Here is a 19,296-nt window from a genome sequence, read left to right as displayed (position 1 = left end):
CAGGATGGGAGTGGGAGGTGGGACAGCTGCTCAGAGGGGGGAGTTTGTCTTCCCTCCCGCTTTCCACAGGCAGGAAGTCAGTTGTGGTTTTTCCTTGGATGTTGTAATGAGGTTTTGCTTTTCTGAGTCCTTCTCCTCCGCAGCCCCTGCCCAGGGACACTCCCGGGGAGGGTGTGCCTGAACCTTCCCCTTCTCACCTTCCCTGGGGTTGTGGGATGAGGGAGCTCCGTGACGCCGCTGCCAATGCACTGACAATATTTACGGTGTTTCCGTGACAACGCGCTGAGTGTCTGAGCCACCGTGCAAGGGCTGAGCACACCGGCGGCTCCTCCTGGGTGACACGGCCTGGTGTCCTCTTCTGTGCCACCTGAGCCTGCCCCACGGCTTTTCCCTGGGGATCCCGGGGATCCCGGCCGGGGCCGCAGCCGTGTCACCGTCACCGCGCTGCCGTGCCCGGCCAGCTGAGCACTGCTGTCCCTCCATCGTCCATCCGTAGCGCTCCGGGCTCATGTGGGATCATTCCTGGCTTCCAGTTCCCTGGGCAGGGGCAGAACGTGCCCCTAATTACGCTAATTGCCTCCTACGTGCGCCAGGGCAGCGCCGTCCGCGGCAGCGGCTGCTCGAGGGACGCCTGAGCAGAGCCCTGAGGAATTGCCTGTTCCTAAATCCTGCTCCTGGCAGGGACACTGGGCCAGAACGGGCCCGATCCCGCCTTTGCCAAGGGGCTGCTCCCGCTCTGTTCCCGTTCTCGCTCTGTGCCTGTTAAAATGACACGAGTGCGGTGACAGCCTGCGGGCCGGGATGGTGCAATAGTGCCCGACTCCGTGCTGAGCCGGGCTCTGCCTGTGCCCACACCCGGGGCACCCTCTGGCCCTGTCCCCGAGGGCGCCGTGGAACCGATAAATCCTCCTCGTGCCTCTCGCCCTGCTCTCGGCGCTGTCACCGGTGGAGAATTCGGGGATGAAAGCGGGTGACAAAGGAGGGGCTGCGATAAGGATCTCGCTGTGTCGCTGCCGGGATTGCCGCGGTGACACACCTTTGGGCAAGGCCGTGAGTTGTGAAAAGCCCCTCGGGGAGCTGGTGGCCCTGCGGGGGTGGCACCAGTGGTGGCCTGGCCGAGAGGGACCTGCTGGGCTGGCTGGGCCATCAGTGGCGCTTCTGTTCCCGTGGGAAGCCGGGGGGCTGTGGGCTGTGGGCGTACCCGGACACCCGGGGGGCTCCGGCAACTTCTTGGGGAAATTACCGGAGTGTTTGGGGACGGCCAGGCCAGCCCAGCTCGGCAGGCAGCAGCCGGGACAGTGGCGTGGGTGACAGAGAAGGATGAGGTCACCTCTGCCGCGGTCACTGCTGGTGCCTGGGATTTGTCATGAAACAGCCTGTTCTGGACAGCGGGATAAAGGTGCTCCAGGGGCCGGGAGGAAGGAACAGTTCGAGCAGGAGCCGATTTGGGAGCTGGGCAGAAGGGCAGGAGCTGTTCCTGGAGGAGACTGAAGTGTCAGCAGCCCAAAGGTGCTGCGGGAACGGCCAGACCGTCCCCCTTCCCACACGGGCCAAACGCCGCTCCCGGGACAGCCGCCCTCGCCAGGGGCCTGGCTGGGCTCGGGGACACCCCCAGGGACCCGGCTGTGCCCTGCTCCTGCCTGGCTGATTACCTTACCGGGGGTTCTGGGGCTGTCCGGCCGCGGGACCGCGTCAGAGAACAGCCCTGGAGTGGGAAATGTTCCCTGTCCCCTCCTTCCAGGAGCTGAGGGCAGAGCTCTGCGGGGCTCTTTGGGGAAGCGGCTGCACGGAAGGTGCAGGCGGTGGGTGGGGAGGTGGGAAGGTTCTCTGGGAGGTGTCCTGTGAGTGGGAAGGAGCCCTGGGAGGTGTCCAAACCAACGTCCTGCTCAAAGTAAGGTCAGCTCTGAGGTCACACCAGAGAGTTCAGAGCTGCCTTGAGCAGGGCTGGAGTGTGCTCGGCTCCTGGACAACCTCCAGCCACGGCAATGTCCCTGTGAGGGGTAGAAACACCCTTAAACCCAGGATTATGGTGCCCCAGGCTGATACAGCCCAGCTCCTGGTGTCCACGGGCTGCAGTCCGTGTATGTGACTTCCAGACTCGGAGCAGGGGCTGTAGGAGAGGTGCTGGAGATGAGTGAGACCATTAATGGATGCAGAGAGAGGTTTCTTGGGAGCAGGATGCCAGAGCTGGGTGCCTCTCCCAGAACTTCCACAGGATTTCTGTGTCTCTCCCACAGCCCACTTGAGTTTTGCCTGGGAAAAAAACCCTTTCCTCTCAACTCTGCTGGGAGAAGCAGAGTGAGATGAGGCCGGCGTGCCACAGCAGGGTGGGCACAGACTGGCCCTCGGTTTCCTCCTGCTGGAGGGGAATTTGGCACCTCGTGAGGGGCTGAGTCATGGGAGGCACAGAGTGCAGCACACCACGAGCCTCCTCCTGCTTCCCAGCACCAAACCCCTGCCCAGCCTGGGGGCAGGGATCTTTTTATTTGTAGTTTTTCATGTGGAAATCTGAGGTTCTGACACAGGAGTGAGAACTGGGGGATAGATGCAGGGAGCATCTCTGGCTGCCCCTGGGGTTTCTCCATCCCTGCTGTGTCATCACCATCCGACCATCACAGCACATCCTCTGCATTAATATTTATTTTTCTCTTATGGCTACAAAGTCTGTTTTTATGCGAATAATTTCCCACAGACCCAACAACAAATGTCAAGTTGACCTAAGGGTTGTTGTTGCCTCAACTTTCTTCGGGCTCCCTCTTGTCCAACCAGCCGGGTACAAGTTGTCTCATGCGTAATTAGCCTGTGATAAATCATCTCCTGCCTTCTCCCCATGCACGAGGAGCACATTCCCATGTGCTGACCCACGCTGGGCTTTGTTTGCCTGTGCACTTTGTGCACTCCCTGTACCTCTGCAGCTGAGCAGGGCCCGGCCTCGCCCGCAGCCGCTCCAGCTCTCTGCAGCTGGATGGGGACAGGAATCCATTCCGTAGCCATGGATTGCAGCTGCTCTGGGAATGGGCTCGTGGGGGGACACGGGTTCAGCTTGGTGGAGGTGATCCAGAGCAGCTGTGGCTGCCCCTGGATCCCTGGCAGTGCCCAAGGCCAGGCTGGACGTTGGGGCTTGGAGCAGTCTGGGACAGTGGGAGGTGTCCCTGCCATGGCGGGGGTGGGATGAGATGGGATTTAAATCCTTCCCAACCCAAGCCATTCCATGGTTCTGTGACCCCTGATGTCCATGCAGACAGAGGGTGGATCTGCTGTCCAGCTCTGAGCCCAGCTCATGGCCCAGCCTGGAGAGTGAACACCTCATTCCCACCTCTGGTCTCCACCAGAGTAGGTTGCTCCAAGCCCTGTCCAGCCAGGCCTGCTCATGCTGCTGTCCCCAGGATGGGTGTTCATTGAGAACCATCCCAAACACCCTCAGCCGGGTCACAGGAAGGACGGGACAGGGAAGTTCTGCAGTAAATACCACCATGGAATCAAATTCCTGTTTGTTTCCCATGAACTCGGTGTTTGCACAGTCAGACCAAAGGGCTTTGGCTTTCACTCGGATGCAGCACCGAGGCCAAGGCACCAACTGATGCCTTTTCCAGATAATCTCAGCTGGGATCTGCTGAGCTCAGAAGTCTCCTGCTGACGAAGACATTCCAGGTGCTTTCTGTCTCGTTCCTGCCTATTTTCCAGAGCAGCAGGCATGGGAAGCACATTGTAGAACTGTTTGATAAAACCACACAAGTGTTTATAGTGCCCTCATTTGTACCACAGTGTAGTGAGCAAAGAGCAATAATTACTGCAAGCAGTAAACCAGGGAAAGGAGGAACATTGGTTTGCATTCAGAGCCCCCCATGTGTCCTGGCCTGGAGCTGCTGTGGGGCTGCAGGGCTCAGTCCAGAGGAGGCCCCGGAGCTGCTCCGGGGCTGGAGCCCCTCTGGAGCCAGGCTGGGAGAGCTGGGGGTGCTCACCTGGAGAGGAGAAGGCTCCAGGGAGAGCTCAGAGCCCCTTGCAGGGCCTAAAGGGGCTCCAGGAGAGCTGCAGAGGGACTGGGGACAAGGCATGGAGGGACAGGACACAGGGAATGGCTTCCCAGTGCCAGAGGGCAGGGATGGATGGGAGATTGGGAAGGAATTGTTCCCTGGGAGGGTGGGCAGGCCCTGGCACAGGGTGCCCAGAGCAGCTGTGGCTGCCCCTGGATCCCTGGCAGTGCTCAAGGCCAGGCTGGACATTGGGGCTTGGAGCAGCCTGGGACAGTGGGAGGTGTCCCTGGTGGCACTGGATGGGCCTTAAGGTCCTTCCAACCCAAAGCATTCCATGAGGAGGCACCTAAGGCTCCCTGCAGCTGGAAAAGCGGCACCATTGTCACCCTGTCCCCATAACAGTGACCGGGTGCACCTTTTTCATCAGCTCAGAGCTGCAGCCTGAGCCCTCAGCTGCTGAGACAGCCGCGCAGGCAGGAGCCGTGGGCTGCACTCCCTTCCCCTTCCCAGCCACGCTCCGCCGCGTCTGCCCTCTCTCCCCCAGAGGAGAACGGAGAGCAGGAATTCTCCTTGTCCCGCTCTCTACAGGGCTGGCTTGGGAACGAGCAGCTGATGGAGGAGGTTTCACTTGCTTCCCGCGTTCTGACACCTTCTTTAGAAGTACTGAGATTTCTTGCTCTGTCACCAGGCGATCTTTGTGCAGCCCGGTAAAATCTCCGAGGTGCGGGGCCAGCGGGCGCTGCCCGGGGCAGGTGTTAATGAGCAGCTCCTCTGTCAGCACCCACAAAATCGATGGAGAGGAAAGGACGTGCAAAGACAGGCGCTTTCCTGGGCCGGGGGTGACTGCTGTGCTCTGGAACCAGTTGTTCCCTGTTATCTCCTGCCCAGGCAGGGAGGGACAGGGCGGCTCCTCCCGGGGGAACACGGCCCCGACCCCTCCCCACCCTCAGCACGGGGAGCAGGAGGCTCCTGCGGGGGCTGGGAAGCCGGGCTCACCCGGGATCTGTGTCTGGCTCGGAGAGGGATGGATCTGGGCCTGGAACGGCGGTGGGAGCTCTCCTGAGCCGTCCCCGCGGGCTGGTGTCAGCCAGAGCTGTACCGGAGCTGTGCTGCTGCGGCTGGGTGAGCCCTGCACACCCGGCCGTGCCTGGGAGGGGGTTCCTGCTCTTCCCTCCGCACATCCCGCCTCCCACGGCTCTCACTGCTCCCACTTCCCTTCTCCCAACATTTCCCGGTTTCACTCGCCCTGGGATCGATCTGCACCCCCTTGGAAGGGGTCGGAGTCCCTGTCCAGGCTGGTGATGAGGTGTGGGACATGGCAGTGGTGGCTGCCCCAGCCCGGGTTTGTGGTACCTGCTGAGAGCACCGTGGGGAGACGCGGGGGGAATGAGGAACCAGCAACAGCTTTAGCTGGGAACAGAAGCACCAAAATGCTCCCGAATGCTCCTGTTCGCCTCCCTGGGTGTGAGGAACAGAGGTTTGAAGCTTTCTTGTGAGCTGGTGCTAAAACCCATCCTGAAGGGAGACGGGAATTGCTGCACCCAGGCAGAGTTTGCTGTGACCCCGGCACTGGCAGGGACCTGCTGCTGACCCTGCTTTAACCCCGGCGGCTCCAGCTCGTGTGTGGAGCGACCTTGGGGAGGAAGGAGCCGGCAGAACTCCGGGAGCATCCCCTGGGCCCTCCCAGCCGTGTCTGTTCCTGCTCGTGGGGGCTGTTGCAACACCAGGACGTGGCGTGTGAGTTGTTCCGATTGTTCCTGCTGATACTCAGGGTTTATCCGTGTCTGCTGTTGCTCCATGAGCTGCAGTCGGCCGGGCTGGGTGGGATCAGACGGAGCTGCCTCGCTCCATCACCGGGGCTGAGCCTTCCAGGGAGCGCTGGCTGCTCTTCCCAGGCTGTTCCCTGTGTCCTTCCCCTCTCCACGCACTCGCAGCCTCTCCCTGCAGCCCGCCGGGCTCTCCCGAGGGGCTACACCGCAGCTGAGGAGCTCTAATGGCTCATTTGTCACTGATAAGGCTGTGATAACACCGCCAGAGCAGCACTGGATGTACAAACGCTGCGAGTGTTTGTTCTCAGCCGCGACCTCTGCACGGCACGGGCTGCCCAGGGCACGGGCTGGCCGCAGCCTCGGCCAGGGGCACACCAGTCGGACGCAAACCTTGGGAAAACGGGAATAAGGTGCCAGCGGGGGCCAGGCTGAGCTCCCCGGCAGAAGCGGTCCCTCCACAGCCCCGGGGAGCAAAGCTCAGCCTGAACTCCTCTGAGTGTCCCAGCCAGGGGCAGAGAAAGTGGTGAGGCGCCGAGGAGCTGTGGGACACCGTGATGCCTCCAAAATCCTCATCATCTCCAGTGGGCAACGCCAGGATGCAAGGAAGGAGAAGGCAGGATTCATCTCCCTGGCTCTCAGGGATGCAGCACCAAACACCCCACTCCTGCTCCAGGAGCATCCACCATCCCCGAAGTGTTCAAATGTGGCACTTGGAGATGAGGTTTAGTGGGAATGGGGGTACCCGGTCGAAGGTTGGAATTGGCAGCTTCTCCAAGCCTGGCTTGGAAGTGCCACGTGAGCATCAGCTGCTCCCGTGAGTGCCCTGCTCCTGGGTTGGTGTTGCAAACATCTGGCAGGCCGCTGTTTGTTTGTTTCTCCACCTCACACACATTTTCGTCATTTCTGCTGGGGATGCTCCGGGGAGGCCGCGGTGCTCCGTGCTCCACAGGAAGCCAGTCTAGTCAGGGCAAATCTGGGCTTGCTTTGGGAGGGAAGTCAGGAAGAATGAATATTTGCCCTGTGGCACCAATTTCCTGTCTAGCATTCTCCAAAACACAGCTGGAGAAGGCCCAGGAACACAGACGTGTGTGCGTGTGTGTGCCTGGCACCCTCCTGGCAGGGCTGAGAAGGAACCTTTGCTCTTCCCCTCCTCTTGTCAGAGCCCTTCGTCCTTCAGAATTCCCAGAATCAGCACTTTGCCGGGGAGCTCTTCTCCTCTGGAAACACCAGATCATTATTCTGTTTAATGTCCCATCTGGCCCACGTGGGAAAACGCAGATGCTGCCTCAGGACACGGAGTGATGCAATGGAAGGGCTGGGAGGGAGGTCTGGCAGCTCCGGCCACTGCCGGGGATCCCAGAGCCCCCCTGGGCTGGGCAGGCACCTCCACACTGCTTGAGCTTTAATTGACAGTGAGTTGAAATGATTTCCTTTATGAGGCTGACGAGTGGTAGCTCAGTGCCACGTCCACTGCTGACATCCCAGTGGGATGGGAGGACAGAGGAATTGATGCTTGTTGCTGTGTAGTTACAATAATAACCAAAAACCACCCCAAACCTGATTTATTTTAAATGTGCCTTATCTATACATGAAATCTTGTTGTGGGCTTCATGTAAAAGGCTTTTGATGCCTCAGGTTTGACATGTGTCATGAGTACAGGTTTTACAGGATCACAGAACATCCTGAGTTCGAAGGGACTCACAAGCATCGTCGAGTCCAACTCCTGGCCCTGCACAGGACAGTCCCAACATCCCAGCACATTCTATCTGATCACATCCTATGATTCCCACAACATCAGCTAATGAAAGCCAGCTTCACGTGGCCCCAAACAAAACCTCTCATCCACATTTGCACCTTCCTTCTCATGAAACTTATTTGAGAAAGCCTTTCTTTGTCACCTCAGAAACTGCTGGCAGATGGTGGTTGTGGTTATGGAAATGCTTTATTTAAATAGTTATGGGAACAAGTTTCAGCCGAGGGCTTGGTTTGGCTCCAGCCCCATCCTGGCAGTGCTGGAGCAGCTCTGGAAGCACGGGATGGATCATCCTGGCTCTAAGAGGCTCAGGGTCCAGCTGAGAGCAGCGCTCTCAGGTGTGAGCAGGGGCAGCATTAGCTGGGGAGCACAGCAGATTGCTCAGATTAGCTCTGCCAGGGGTACAGGCCCAGGGGGGAGATGCCACATCCCCGTGGAGCCCCTGATCGCTCCTGACACCGCGCTCCCACCCAGAGCAGCCACGGTGGCAGGGACACCTCGGTCTGCACGCCAACCACGGGCACCAACATCCTCCAGCCTCCTCCAGCAGCAGCTGGGATCTGTTCTGATCTCATCACTCCTCGAAGGCTGAGTCAGGATCAGAAACCCCAGCCTGGTTTGGGTTGGGAGCGACATTAAAGCTCCTCCTGTTCCCTCCCTGCCCTGGGCAGGGACACCTTCCCCAGACCATGTTGTTCAGAATTTAAATCTTACTTACAAGTCAAATACATGCTGAAATTCAAGTGCTCTCCTGATACCGTTGGGGGTTTGGATTTTATTCTTCTTTTCCTATTAAATCATGTGATGTGACAGCATAAATAATGTGACTGAGCGTCTTTGGCAATCTAGTCATCTGCAGCGTGTCTCGAGGCTTTTGAGGGGGGGTAAAGCCAGAATAGCTGTGGCTGTTGGACTGAGCAAGGCTGTGGAAAGGAGATCAGTACCTGGCTGCACAAATAAGTTGATTTTTTCCATCTTCCAGGGTCTGTTTTCCTTTTGCTGTGTCTCTGTAAGGCCAATTAACATTAATGGGAGTTGTATAAACAGACCCTTACAGGAGGACCTCATTAGCTCTTTCTTCCTGTGGTTTTCATTCCAAGTTGCTACGTTCTATGGCTCAGCAAGAATGCTAAAAAATATGGAAAAGTAATGCTGGCTATTGCCGTACTGAAGTGCTTACTGAGTGAATTTCATGAGTCAGGCTTGGGAATGGATTGGCAGGTCCATAAGTAACCAGAACTCTGGAAAATCCATACCAAGAAAACCTGATCAGCCAGCTGTATAAATATCCCGCTGACCTCTTCCTCTTGGACAGCATAATTCCTGGGAAACTCTGTTTCCAAGGAAAAACCACGAGAAATTCTCACAGCCTTTGCTTTCCCAACCTGCCAAAGAGGCGTTTGCAAGGGAGTCACACACGGGCGCAGGCCCAGAGGATCTCCTGGGGTCAGCAGTGCTGCAAGGATTGCTATTTCCTGGGATAATTGTGAGTCCCAACCATCCTCCATCCAAGTGAGCTGGGATTTTTGTGGGTGTTGTGTATTTAATTCAACTGTGAGAAACCTACAGCCCCTGACATCACTTCCCTGGCCTAGGGATGTTTGATTTTTCCCACGTTATGGTGGGATAATGAGATGTGTTTTCCTGTGTGGGAGACCAAGGGGCCCTCAGGCAGGAAAGATCCTTCCCTCTTTCCTCTTCTCCCTGTGAGTTTGAGGGGGTGTAACGGCACGAGGGACCTGGGTTGCATCAGAGTGTGAATTTGCAGGTCAGACAGTGAAATATCTGAATTCCAAATCTATCCTTGTGGCTTAATTATCAGGATCACGGGATAAATGAACATGGTTGAGCAGGAATGACAGAACTGTGAGGGAGAACACGGAGGTTGGGAAATGCCCTCCTTTTTACAGGCACGTTTTGGAAATCTTAAATAAATGTAGGATTTAAACAGAGAAATGTCCCTGTGCAGTAGCTATTTTGATACTCCCAGCTCACCTTCCAAGCCCTGTTGTTTCGAAATGAGCTCTGGGGGTTGAATTTAACATCCTTGCTTTCAAAAAACCAAGCGCACAAAAGGACAAGGTTTCCTCTCTCGTTTTTACTGCTGTTTCCAGCCCAGCTCTGTAATGCTATTTTTAGAACCGTGTGTTTTAATGCTGTGGCATGAATTGCTGGGTTTTCCTCTGGCTGATATAAAATAGAGGATCTGCACTTTGGTATTAGCAGTCAGCCAGGAAATCCGTGCCTGGTGCCAGAAATGGGCCTTCCTTCATAAATCTGTATTTATTTTCATTTTCTTGTGCAGCAGTGACGTGCCAGATCAGCTGTGCTGGTGTCCTGACACGTTCTGTAGTGCCATGGAACAGGGGAGGCTGGCCTGGAAACCAGAGACAGGATTTGCTTCTGATTCACTGGGGACACACACGGCTGGGAAACACTGGTTTTCAGGGAATTGGGGATGGGACTGTTTTCCAATCCCCATAAAGAACTGGCAAAAGGCACTTCCACAGGGAGCTTCACACGTTTGCAAACATAAGTGATCAATCCTGTCTGATTGCCCTTAACCTTTTAGTGATCACAGATTTATTACAAAGCAGGAAAGCTGTAATCCAGTGGGCTGAAATCAATGGAACAATCCCTGAGAGTGTCCAAGGCCAGGCGGGGCGGGGCTTGGAGCAACCTGGGATGGTGGAAGGTGTCCCTGGCCATGGCAGGGTGGAACGAGATGAACTTCAATGTCTCTCCCAACCCAAACCATTCCATGATTCTATAATCCAGAGATCTGCATGCTCTTTCAGCTTGGCCTGTCTGAGCAAACTTCTCTTTCAGTGGAAAATGAGGATTATTCTGCCAGTTTATCAATTTCACCATCCCTGGAGGTGCCAAGGAAGGCCTGGCATGGCACTCAGTGCTCTGGGCTGGTGACAAGGTGGGGATTGGGTACAGGTTGGATTCAGTCTTGGAGGTCTTTTCCAGCCTCAATGATTCTGTGATTCTAGGGTTCAATCCACTTTCTGTGCAGTCTGTGAAGGAGAAAGGCTCTGTAAATATAACCTAGAATTACACTTCTCTCTGGATCCGAGTTAATTCCCAAAACTCCCATGTCCTGCTGCTGCTCTGGCTGGTCCCTTCCTCTCCACTGGGGAGGCTTTACAGGGTAAGAGTCACATTAAGCACTTTCTAAGTTCTATTTTTGAGAGTTCTGAAAGGTGACACCTGTGTGGAGTCATTGCCATCCTTAAAATAAACGGGGTGGCAGCTCCGGGCACTGTGACACTGGTGGTGAGCAGGGACACACACAGCATGGGGGGAATGGGACTGGCTCTTATCAGGGTTTCAGAGCACCAGGTACCACGGAGCTTAATCCTGACAGGGCCTCAAGGTGTGACAGCTCAATAAATATTGAATGTGCCCTTAATCTCGGGGTGGGGAGTGCTGTACCCCCAGCAGGAAGTGCCAATCCTCCCTTTGTGAGTGCAAGATACTACAGTGAGTATCTCCCACCATATCAGCCCAGATATGGGAAGTGTACTCAGAGGGATATTGCACAAAGAGCAAACAGCAGCAGGGAGAGCTTTTGTTCCGCAGGCACCGAGCCCAGGTCACCTGGTGACACGCTGCAGAGCTCCCAAAATTGCAGGCTTGGTGTCAGATCTGACTTGGATCTGGAAAAGGGAGGTTCTCTCCCCAAAAAGAGGGGCTAAGTGTGGTGCCCTCCCACAGAGGAATGGGGAGAAGGAAGAGTGCAGGGACAGTGGGACACGTTGTGTCCCCATGAGCTGATCCCAGCGCTGAGCACCCCAAATCCTGCTGGGGGACGTGGCTCTCACCCCGCACCTTGTGGAACAACCCACGGCCCTTTCTCTCACCCTTGGAAGAAAGGCCAGCACATAAAGGTCAGGGAGCTTAGGTTTGTGTGTAACTCTGGATTCTGCAGGGAAGACAAACAGTGCTCGTGAGAGGAGGCTGCAGTGTGGGCTGCCAGGTTGGTTGCTGTGTGTGGGTTTCCCGTGGTGCAGCCGTGACTGATGCCCTGTGACAGCCCGTGCGTGGCGCCTGCTGCTCTGCTGGTGCAGCTGGGGACTCTGTCGCTTCTCACCATCACCACATGACAGCAAAACTCTTTGGGAATGGAATTTTCAGCGATGAAATGGAGGCTCACGAAAGCACTTGCCACAACCGCTGGGAATAAACTCACTTTTAGTTTATTCACAGCATTGTGAAAAAATGGTGAATTCTGTAGTGCACTGTCCCTGCGTGGTGTGATGGGGGTGTGGGGTCCTGAGTGAAACCTTTGGTTTTAAGCCATCAGCTGCTGCACTTGAAGAGGGACCCACAGAGTGTGGCAGCACCCTGAGTCCCTGTAGGAACCCCAGGCCTGACTTCCCAGCAAGGCTTGGTCTTGCACAGTGATGAGATCACAGAATCCCTGGCGCTGGAAAAGCCCTCCCAGACCATTGAGTCCAAGCTGTGCCCGATCCCCACCTTGTCCCCAGCCCAGAGCACTGAGTGTCCAGGCCTTCCTTGGACACCTCCAGGGGTAGAGACTCCAAACCTCCCTGGGCAGCCCCTGCCAATGTTTAACCCTCTCCATTACTAAATTCCTCCTCATGTCCACCCTGAGCCTCCCCTGGCCCAGCCTGAGGCCGTTCCCTCTCCTCCTGTCCCTGTTCCCTGCCAGCAGAGCCCGACCCCCCCGGCTGCCCCCTCCTGTCAGGGGCTTGTGCAGAGCCACAAGGTCCCCCTGAGCCTCCTTTGCTCCAGGCTGAGCCCCTTTCCAGCTCTCTCAGCCTGCCTCACAGGACTGACTCTGGATGCGGGTCATTGTTGCGATTCCCTGGGGAGCAGTTTCACCCCATGACATACCTGGGCCACCTTTGGTGTGCCCTCCCTCCTACCCTGGTGGCTGCAGGCTCTGGGGGCCTTTGGCAAAGGGCAGGCTGTGCCTGAATCTCCTCCCAGCCCTCCTGCACCGCAGCATCCCGCGGCAGGACCGGGCTCTGTGCTGGCTGGGAACCTCTTCAGTTCACAGAAACCCTCTGGCAAAGTGTTATCGCCATGGTGTGTCAACACGGCTTCGAAATGGTGGCTGCAGGTCACCAGGGATGGGGACAAAGCTGCTGGTGACATGTTGTGTAAACAGGAAGAAAATCTGCCTGTTCCCTCGGTGACTCCATAGTGATCGGGAAACACTGTCCCGTTTCACAAGCCTCCCCGGCCTCTCACGGGTCACAAACACGGTTTGCTTTCCCCAGGAGCCACGGACACCTCTTTGTGTGCCTCTGACAACACAGAATCACAGCTGCTCGAGCTGGAGAGGACCTTAAAGCTCAGGGACCCCTGCCAGGGAGTCCCCACTCTTGCTCCCAAACATCTCAACAGTTCTGTGCCTTCTGCTGGCAGCTGTGCCAAGGTCATCAATAGCTTTTATTCTGGATAAATCACAAAGAAACCTAAAGCTTTTAAAGCACTTTTATCTAAAATCTCCTTTCTTAAACCATTTAGGATACTTTCAAATAGCAAACAGCTTATGGAAACCACCACTTGCTGACAGATTCACAGGAATGGGGGCAAAGTTTGTGATGCTGAGTAGTGCTAGAGGAGACCCAAAACAACCACCCTGAGGGGTCTGCAGCTCCTTGTGCAGGGTTCTGGTGCAGACCCATCAGAAACCAGCCAGCACTGCCACAGTCCCTGCACCTCCCTGAGCTCCACAAGCTGCCAGCTCACCCGGCATCAGAGCCACAGGTCACCTCAGGTGGCATTAGGCCATGATGGCCGAGCTCTTGGTCAGGACAGTACAGAGGCAGAGTCAAGTCCAACTCCTTTGGCCATCACCCCCTCCCAGTATTCACCTTTAGATGCCAGAAATAACCATCTTTGCACTTCAGTAAACATTATCTATATTTGGATGTTAGCTGGGGGTCTTGCCCTTACTCCTTTTGAAGTCAGTGGGTTTGACAGATGAGGAAAGGGATTCTAAAGCAAAGCAAGAAAAATCTTATTCCACCTTATTTTCATCCCAGTTCCGCACATATAAGGGTAGGGCTGCTTTTTAACAAGTCTGTTGTAGCAACAGCCTGCAATCAACACACATGTGCTGTTATCTCTTTGTGGGAGATAAATTTAAATTGTTGGGCCATGCCATGGAAATGCAACATTTGCATTTTCCTCTCAGGATGTGCCAGGACACTGCAGGGCAATCGCAAAGCAGGAGTTGGGCACTGAAGTGAGGTGGAGGAAGGAGCAGCCTGAGCTCCTGCCAAGCACGATATGCTGCTGTTTAAAAGTATTTCAGAGGGGATGGAGGGGAGCACAAGCAAAGCTCCAGAACCGTGTCAGCAGTAGGTATCATAACACAATCTCAGGGCTTGCAAACGCTCTCCTCACTATTCCTCATTTGTGTGGCTAATCCCACTCCCTTCGCTGTTGGCTGGGAGACCCAGGGATTGTTTTTGCATGCTGGGTCTCAGAATGATGCACACACGCACTGATCTTGCCTCCTGGATTCAAGTCAGCCCCACCATCCTCCTTGGGATGCTCCATGCCCTAAACGTCCCGGCTTCCTTCAGTTGTGTTTTCTCTTTATCTTTTCCTGCTCTACAGTGACTCCACAGTTCCTTCATCACTGCCTGGTGCTTCTTCCAGTAGCTCACCAAGGCTGCAACATCTGTCTTGTTTCATCCATCCCTGTCCCCTTTCAGTGGGGAGGTCTTGGTGTGGAGTTTCTGTTTTGGCAGGATTTTCAGGTTTGGGTTTTTTTAAAGCCAGCAGTAGAAACATTGCCCTCCCTCCAGCTCCTGTGTTTCAATTAGGAAAGAGCAGATTGCTGGTGGCTGGGGGGAACAGGGAAGATTGATGGCGTTTCTGCAATCCCATGGGAGTTCCCTGGCAGGCTCCTGGGAAACTGCTGAGTCCTGCACGGATGAACCTCACCTTCATGGTAACAGTTCTGTTTTGCTTAAGGAGGTATGAGGAGTGCCACCATCACTGTCATCCAGGAGCATTAGGAGATCTTATAGATATGCCCTTGAATGCCTAAAAATAGAGAACAAAACCTCCAACCCCTCTGCACCATTTCCCAGGGGGTTGGGCTTTTGCTTGGATGTTTTGACAGGACAAGAGGAGGTTCAGGTTAGACATCAGGAGGAATTTCTCCATGGAAAGGGTTGTTCAGCATTGCTCAAGGAGGTGGTGGAGTCCCCATCCCTGGAGGTGTCCAAGGAATGACCGGATGTGGCACTCAGGGCTCTGGACTGGTGGTATTTGGTCAGTCAAAGGTTGGACTCAACCCTGGAGATCTTTTCCAGTTCTAATTATTCTGTGATTCCCTCCCCAAATCCCATCCTGCTGACTGCTCCATGCCCTCTGGCCCTCTGTGCCCGTTCCTGACTGCTGGAGCTGCCTGTGTGCTCTGCATTCCCTCCTCTCTCCAGCCCTGTGTCTGTGATGCTTTTCCTGGCACCCTTCCCAAGTTCTCTTGCTGCCAAGTCAGACTCAGTACAAGCGTCTTGTATTCCCTTTCAAATCCTTTCCTATCGTGGCAAATAAACCCACTGTCCTCCACACACACACTCCTGATATTATCCTTGACAGCTCTTCACTTCTGGCACTCAGCTGCTGCTTAATCATATGGTTTCTTTCTCTGAGTCACCTCATGTGCTCTTGCAGCCAAGAGCTTGACTTTGATTTGGCAATGTCACGGCAGGAGCACGTCCCTCAGGATCCCATGGCTGCCCCGCATGTCCCACTGTCACCAGCACGCTCCTCTGTGCTCTGCTCTGGGCCGGCATCGGTGCCTCTGGAGAGCAGGACCATCGCCTCCCCTCTGCCTTCCCGCACACACCACCGGCACCCTGCTCCACCCCGCTTTTCCCGATTTTATCATTTCCCTGCTGCTTTGCAGGGTTTCTGTTCTTTGCACAGAGCGACCTGCCTGACCTTGACTCCCAGGTAGCCCTGGCGCTCAGATCCCTTCTCCAAACATCCTTCCACTGAGGCCCCTCTCCCCCCACGCTCTCGTCCTCGTGACATTTGCAAAGAGGGGGCAAGCAGAGCAAACCAAACAACTCCAGCAAATATCGCTGGAAAAGGGGAACTAACGCGATGTGCAGGGAGCACCGGGAATAACCTGGCTGCCTTCCGAGCCCTGTCCTTCCCCTGACCCCTCCTGCTGCACGTCTGCTCCGCGCTGCGGGCCCGGCACGGGACCCCCCGCTCCTCCCCAAATCCCCCGTGTACCTACGGAGCGATAACCGAGCTCTGCTCCTCCTTAGGAAAACAACCGGAGCTTCCCAGAGGAGCTGTTTGCAGACAACGCTGCAAAACCGCTTCCCCGCGCCGCTCTTTGTACTGAGCAAATAAAAGGGCAGCCTAAAGCGAGAGGGCTGGGATAAAAGTTGGATTTCTCATTGTCCAGGGAATGCTGCAGGTGTGGACGCACCTATTCACCCTCCCAGCCCCTCGGCCGGTCCCGCTTTGTGCGAACAGGGTGTTGGTGTTTATTGCCTTTTTCCCCAGCTGCCCACTGGCACGGACTTTGCTCCTCCGGGCTGGGATTTCTAAGCAGCGGGAGGCTTTCCACGTGTGTTTGAGAAGGTACAAAGCCTGCCGGAAAACAATGGAAATAGCTGCCTTATGACTGCTGCGTGTCACGCACTCGGTTCTTGCCCGTTCGTTTGTCCTTGGAGCTGCTCGCGCCGCCTGGAACCTGACCCCGAGCGGTGCCGGGCGCTGGGGCTGGCACGAACACCGGCACCGCGCCATGGGGACAGACACGGCCGCGCTCCGGCCCGGCCGGAGCTCCAGGCCTCGGGCAGGGGCTGACGGACCCCTCTCGGCCCACCGCAGCCCGGAGCCACCGTGGATGTGTGGAGCGGGCCGTGGGTTCCATGAGGAGTGGGGGGTTTGTAGGGGCTTCCTGCTGGGAGGAAACAGCTGCTTCAGAGCTGAGTGTGGTGGGAGCAGCTTCTCCCGTACTCTGCTTCCCACAGGGTCCCGGCCTGGGAGCATCTCGGCTGGCTCAGCATGGCCCTGTCTGGTTCTCCACACCTCCAGGACAGGATCTCCGTCGGACAGGCTCCCGATGTGCAAGCTCCCCTCAGACCCCAAGGACAGGATCTCCTTTATTTCCCCTACGATAGTCTCCCCTCAGCCCCCCCCCTGAATCTTCTCATCCAGAGGCTCCCCTTTGTCCAATCTCCCTTCAGGTCGCCAAGCACAGGATCGCCTCCATTTCCCCCAGCACTGGATCCCCTCACCTGCTCCTTCAGGACAGGCTCTCCTCAGCCCCCTCCAACAACAGGATCCCCAGGACTTGATCCTCTCAGCCCCCCTCAACCACAGCATCCCCAAGACTGGATTCCTTCAAGTCCCTCCGGCCAAGCCCCCTTGAGCCCCTCCTCAGCGGGCACAGCCGCGGCGGGCCGAGATGCGGCAGGCTCCGTTCCCCCGTCCCTCGCTGCGTGCTGCCGCCTGCCTTCCCCCCCGCCCTACCCCGCGCTCCCCCCTCGCTCGCCGCCCGCGGTGATCCAAGCTGAGCTCACGGCCGCGCCTCACGACACCCTGGCCCGGCACGTCAGCCCTGCCATCGCGTGAGAGCCGCCGCCCGCCGCCGCCCCCCCGCCCGCCGCCATCACGCACGGCGGGAACAGCTGCCGGCACGGCTCGGCCAGACCCCTCTCCCAGACCCCGCTCCCAGCCAAGGCGGGCCCTCGCCAGCTCCTATTAATGCAGATCTTAATTAATGACCCCCGCGGGGGGCGAGCCGTCCTTCACACGCAACGCATTTCCCCCCCCCCCCCCCCCCCCCTTCGCCCGCGCCTGGCGTGGAAGCACGAAGAGGTTAAAATGGAGGCGGGGGCGTGAGGCGATTGCCAAAGCGGGATTAGCGCGGCTCGGAGCTCGGCACGCAACGGGGGACGGGGCACGGTGGCCACACGCGAGGGACCCGCGGTGACACGCGTGGCATCGCCGTGCAAAGCCGGGGGGGCGACGGAGGGCACCGGGCGCCCGAACGGGCGCCCGGTGCCCTCCGTCGACCCCCCGGCTTTGCATCCCTGTGTTGAGACAGCACCTCCTCACTTATTCCCTGCCCTTGAATAGTAAAATTCACTATTCAACCCCCCTATTCAAGCAATTTTCCCCTTTTTTCACATAAGTCACTATTTTCTTCAATCCAGCTTCTCTACTCCTGCAATTTTCTTCCATTTCCACCTAAAATTCACTATTTTCTTCAATCCAGCCCCCCTTACTGATGCAATTTTCCTTTTTTTTTTTTTTTCCCAATAAACCCTTCGTTTCTATCCCCTAAAATTCACTACTTCCTTCAATCCAATCCCCTTATTCCGCTCCCAACCTTACTGATGCTTCACCTCAGAGATGAGTCCTGCATAAGTTAAGGTCACCTTGTCTTTTTGCCATGGCCTGTTCCCAGTTTTGTGTGCGTGTGTCCCTAAATTATGGTTTTGGGGGTGTATTGTTTTAGATAAGACTGCAGGGAATTGCTTTTTGTGGGTGTAGGAATTGCCGTGGGGATATAGGAATTGCTGTGGGGATATAGGAACTGCCTTGAGGATATAGGAATTGCTTTGGGCAGATGGTCCATGCTGTGCCATAAAGCCTAGTCCCAACAGCCACTGGGTTTTGGAAGAAACAGGAACCCACCGGCGATGGAAAGAAAGGCAGAATGTGGAATTAATCCCACTGGAACTCCCCAATCTCGCTGCCATCCTTCCCCGGTTTATTTTTTTTCGTGGCCGTGTGTGCGCTCCAGTGGATCTCACCGGGAGCTGGCGGCACGCAGATGGTTCATCCCGAGGTTGAGCTCGTGCCTCGGGTGTGACACGCAGATGACCCAGCTGGCAGGGCCAAATTTGGGGTGGTAGGGACTAATTGGGGGTGGCAGGGGTGGCTTTGGGGTGTTAGAGCCGAATTTGGGCTGGAAGGGCTGAATTAGGGGTCTCAGGTCCAGGTTTGGGGTGTCAGGGTTAAATTTGGGCTGTCTGGGAGGGCTGGCTTGGGGGGGCAGGGGTGGTTTTGGGGTGTCAGCACAGAATTTGGGGTGTCAGGGACGGGTTTGGGATGTCAGGGCCAAATTCGGGACATGAGGGTGGCTTTAGCATGTCAGGGGTGGCTTCGGGGAGGCAGGGCCAAATTTGGGGTGGCAGGGAATGAATTTGGGGTGCTGGGGGGGGGGGGACAGTTTTGGGGTGCCAGGGCCGAAAATGGGATGTCAGAATTTGTCCTTGATGTGTCAGGGTTTGGCTTTGGAGTATCGGGGGGCTTTGGGGTGTCAGGGCAGAATTTGGGGTGTCAAGGTTTGGCTTTGGTGCGTCAAGGCCGAATTTGGGATGTCGGGGCCGGCTTTCGGGATGTCAGAAGTGGCTTTGGGGAGCCGGGGGGGCTTTGGCGTTTCAGGGCTGGCTTTGGGGGGTCCAGGGAGGCCTTTGGGGCGAACTGAGCACGGGCCCCGCTCGCCTCGCCCCCCTCCCCTCAGCACCCGGACGCGCACGCGCCGTTGCCGCGGTGACGGCGGACGCCGCGGCCACAAAATGGCGGCGGCCGCCGCGCCCCCCCCGCCCCTGACGGGTCCCCCCTCCCGGGACCCCGGCGGGCTCTGAGCCCCGAGCCCCGGCCGCTCCCGGACCCCGCCGCTCCCGGACCCCGCCGCCGAGCCTGCGGGAGGCCATGGAGCGGCGCGGCCCCGTCCACGCGCTGCCCGAGGAGATCCGCAAGGTACGAGCTGTGGAAATGGCAAACGCCAACATTCGGAGAGCAGCTCCTGCAGCGGTTCAGAGAT

This window comes from Coloeus monedula (genome assembly GCF_965178545.1).
Source record: "Coloeus monedula genome assembly, chromosome: 10".
NCBI lineage: Eukaryota > Metazoa > Chordata > Aves > Passeriformes > Corvidae > Coloeus > Coloeus monedula.
Note: the sequence above shows the minus strand (reverse complement) of the source record.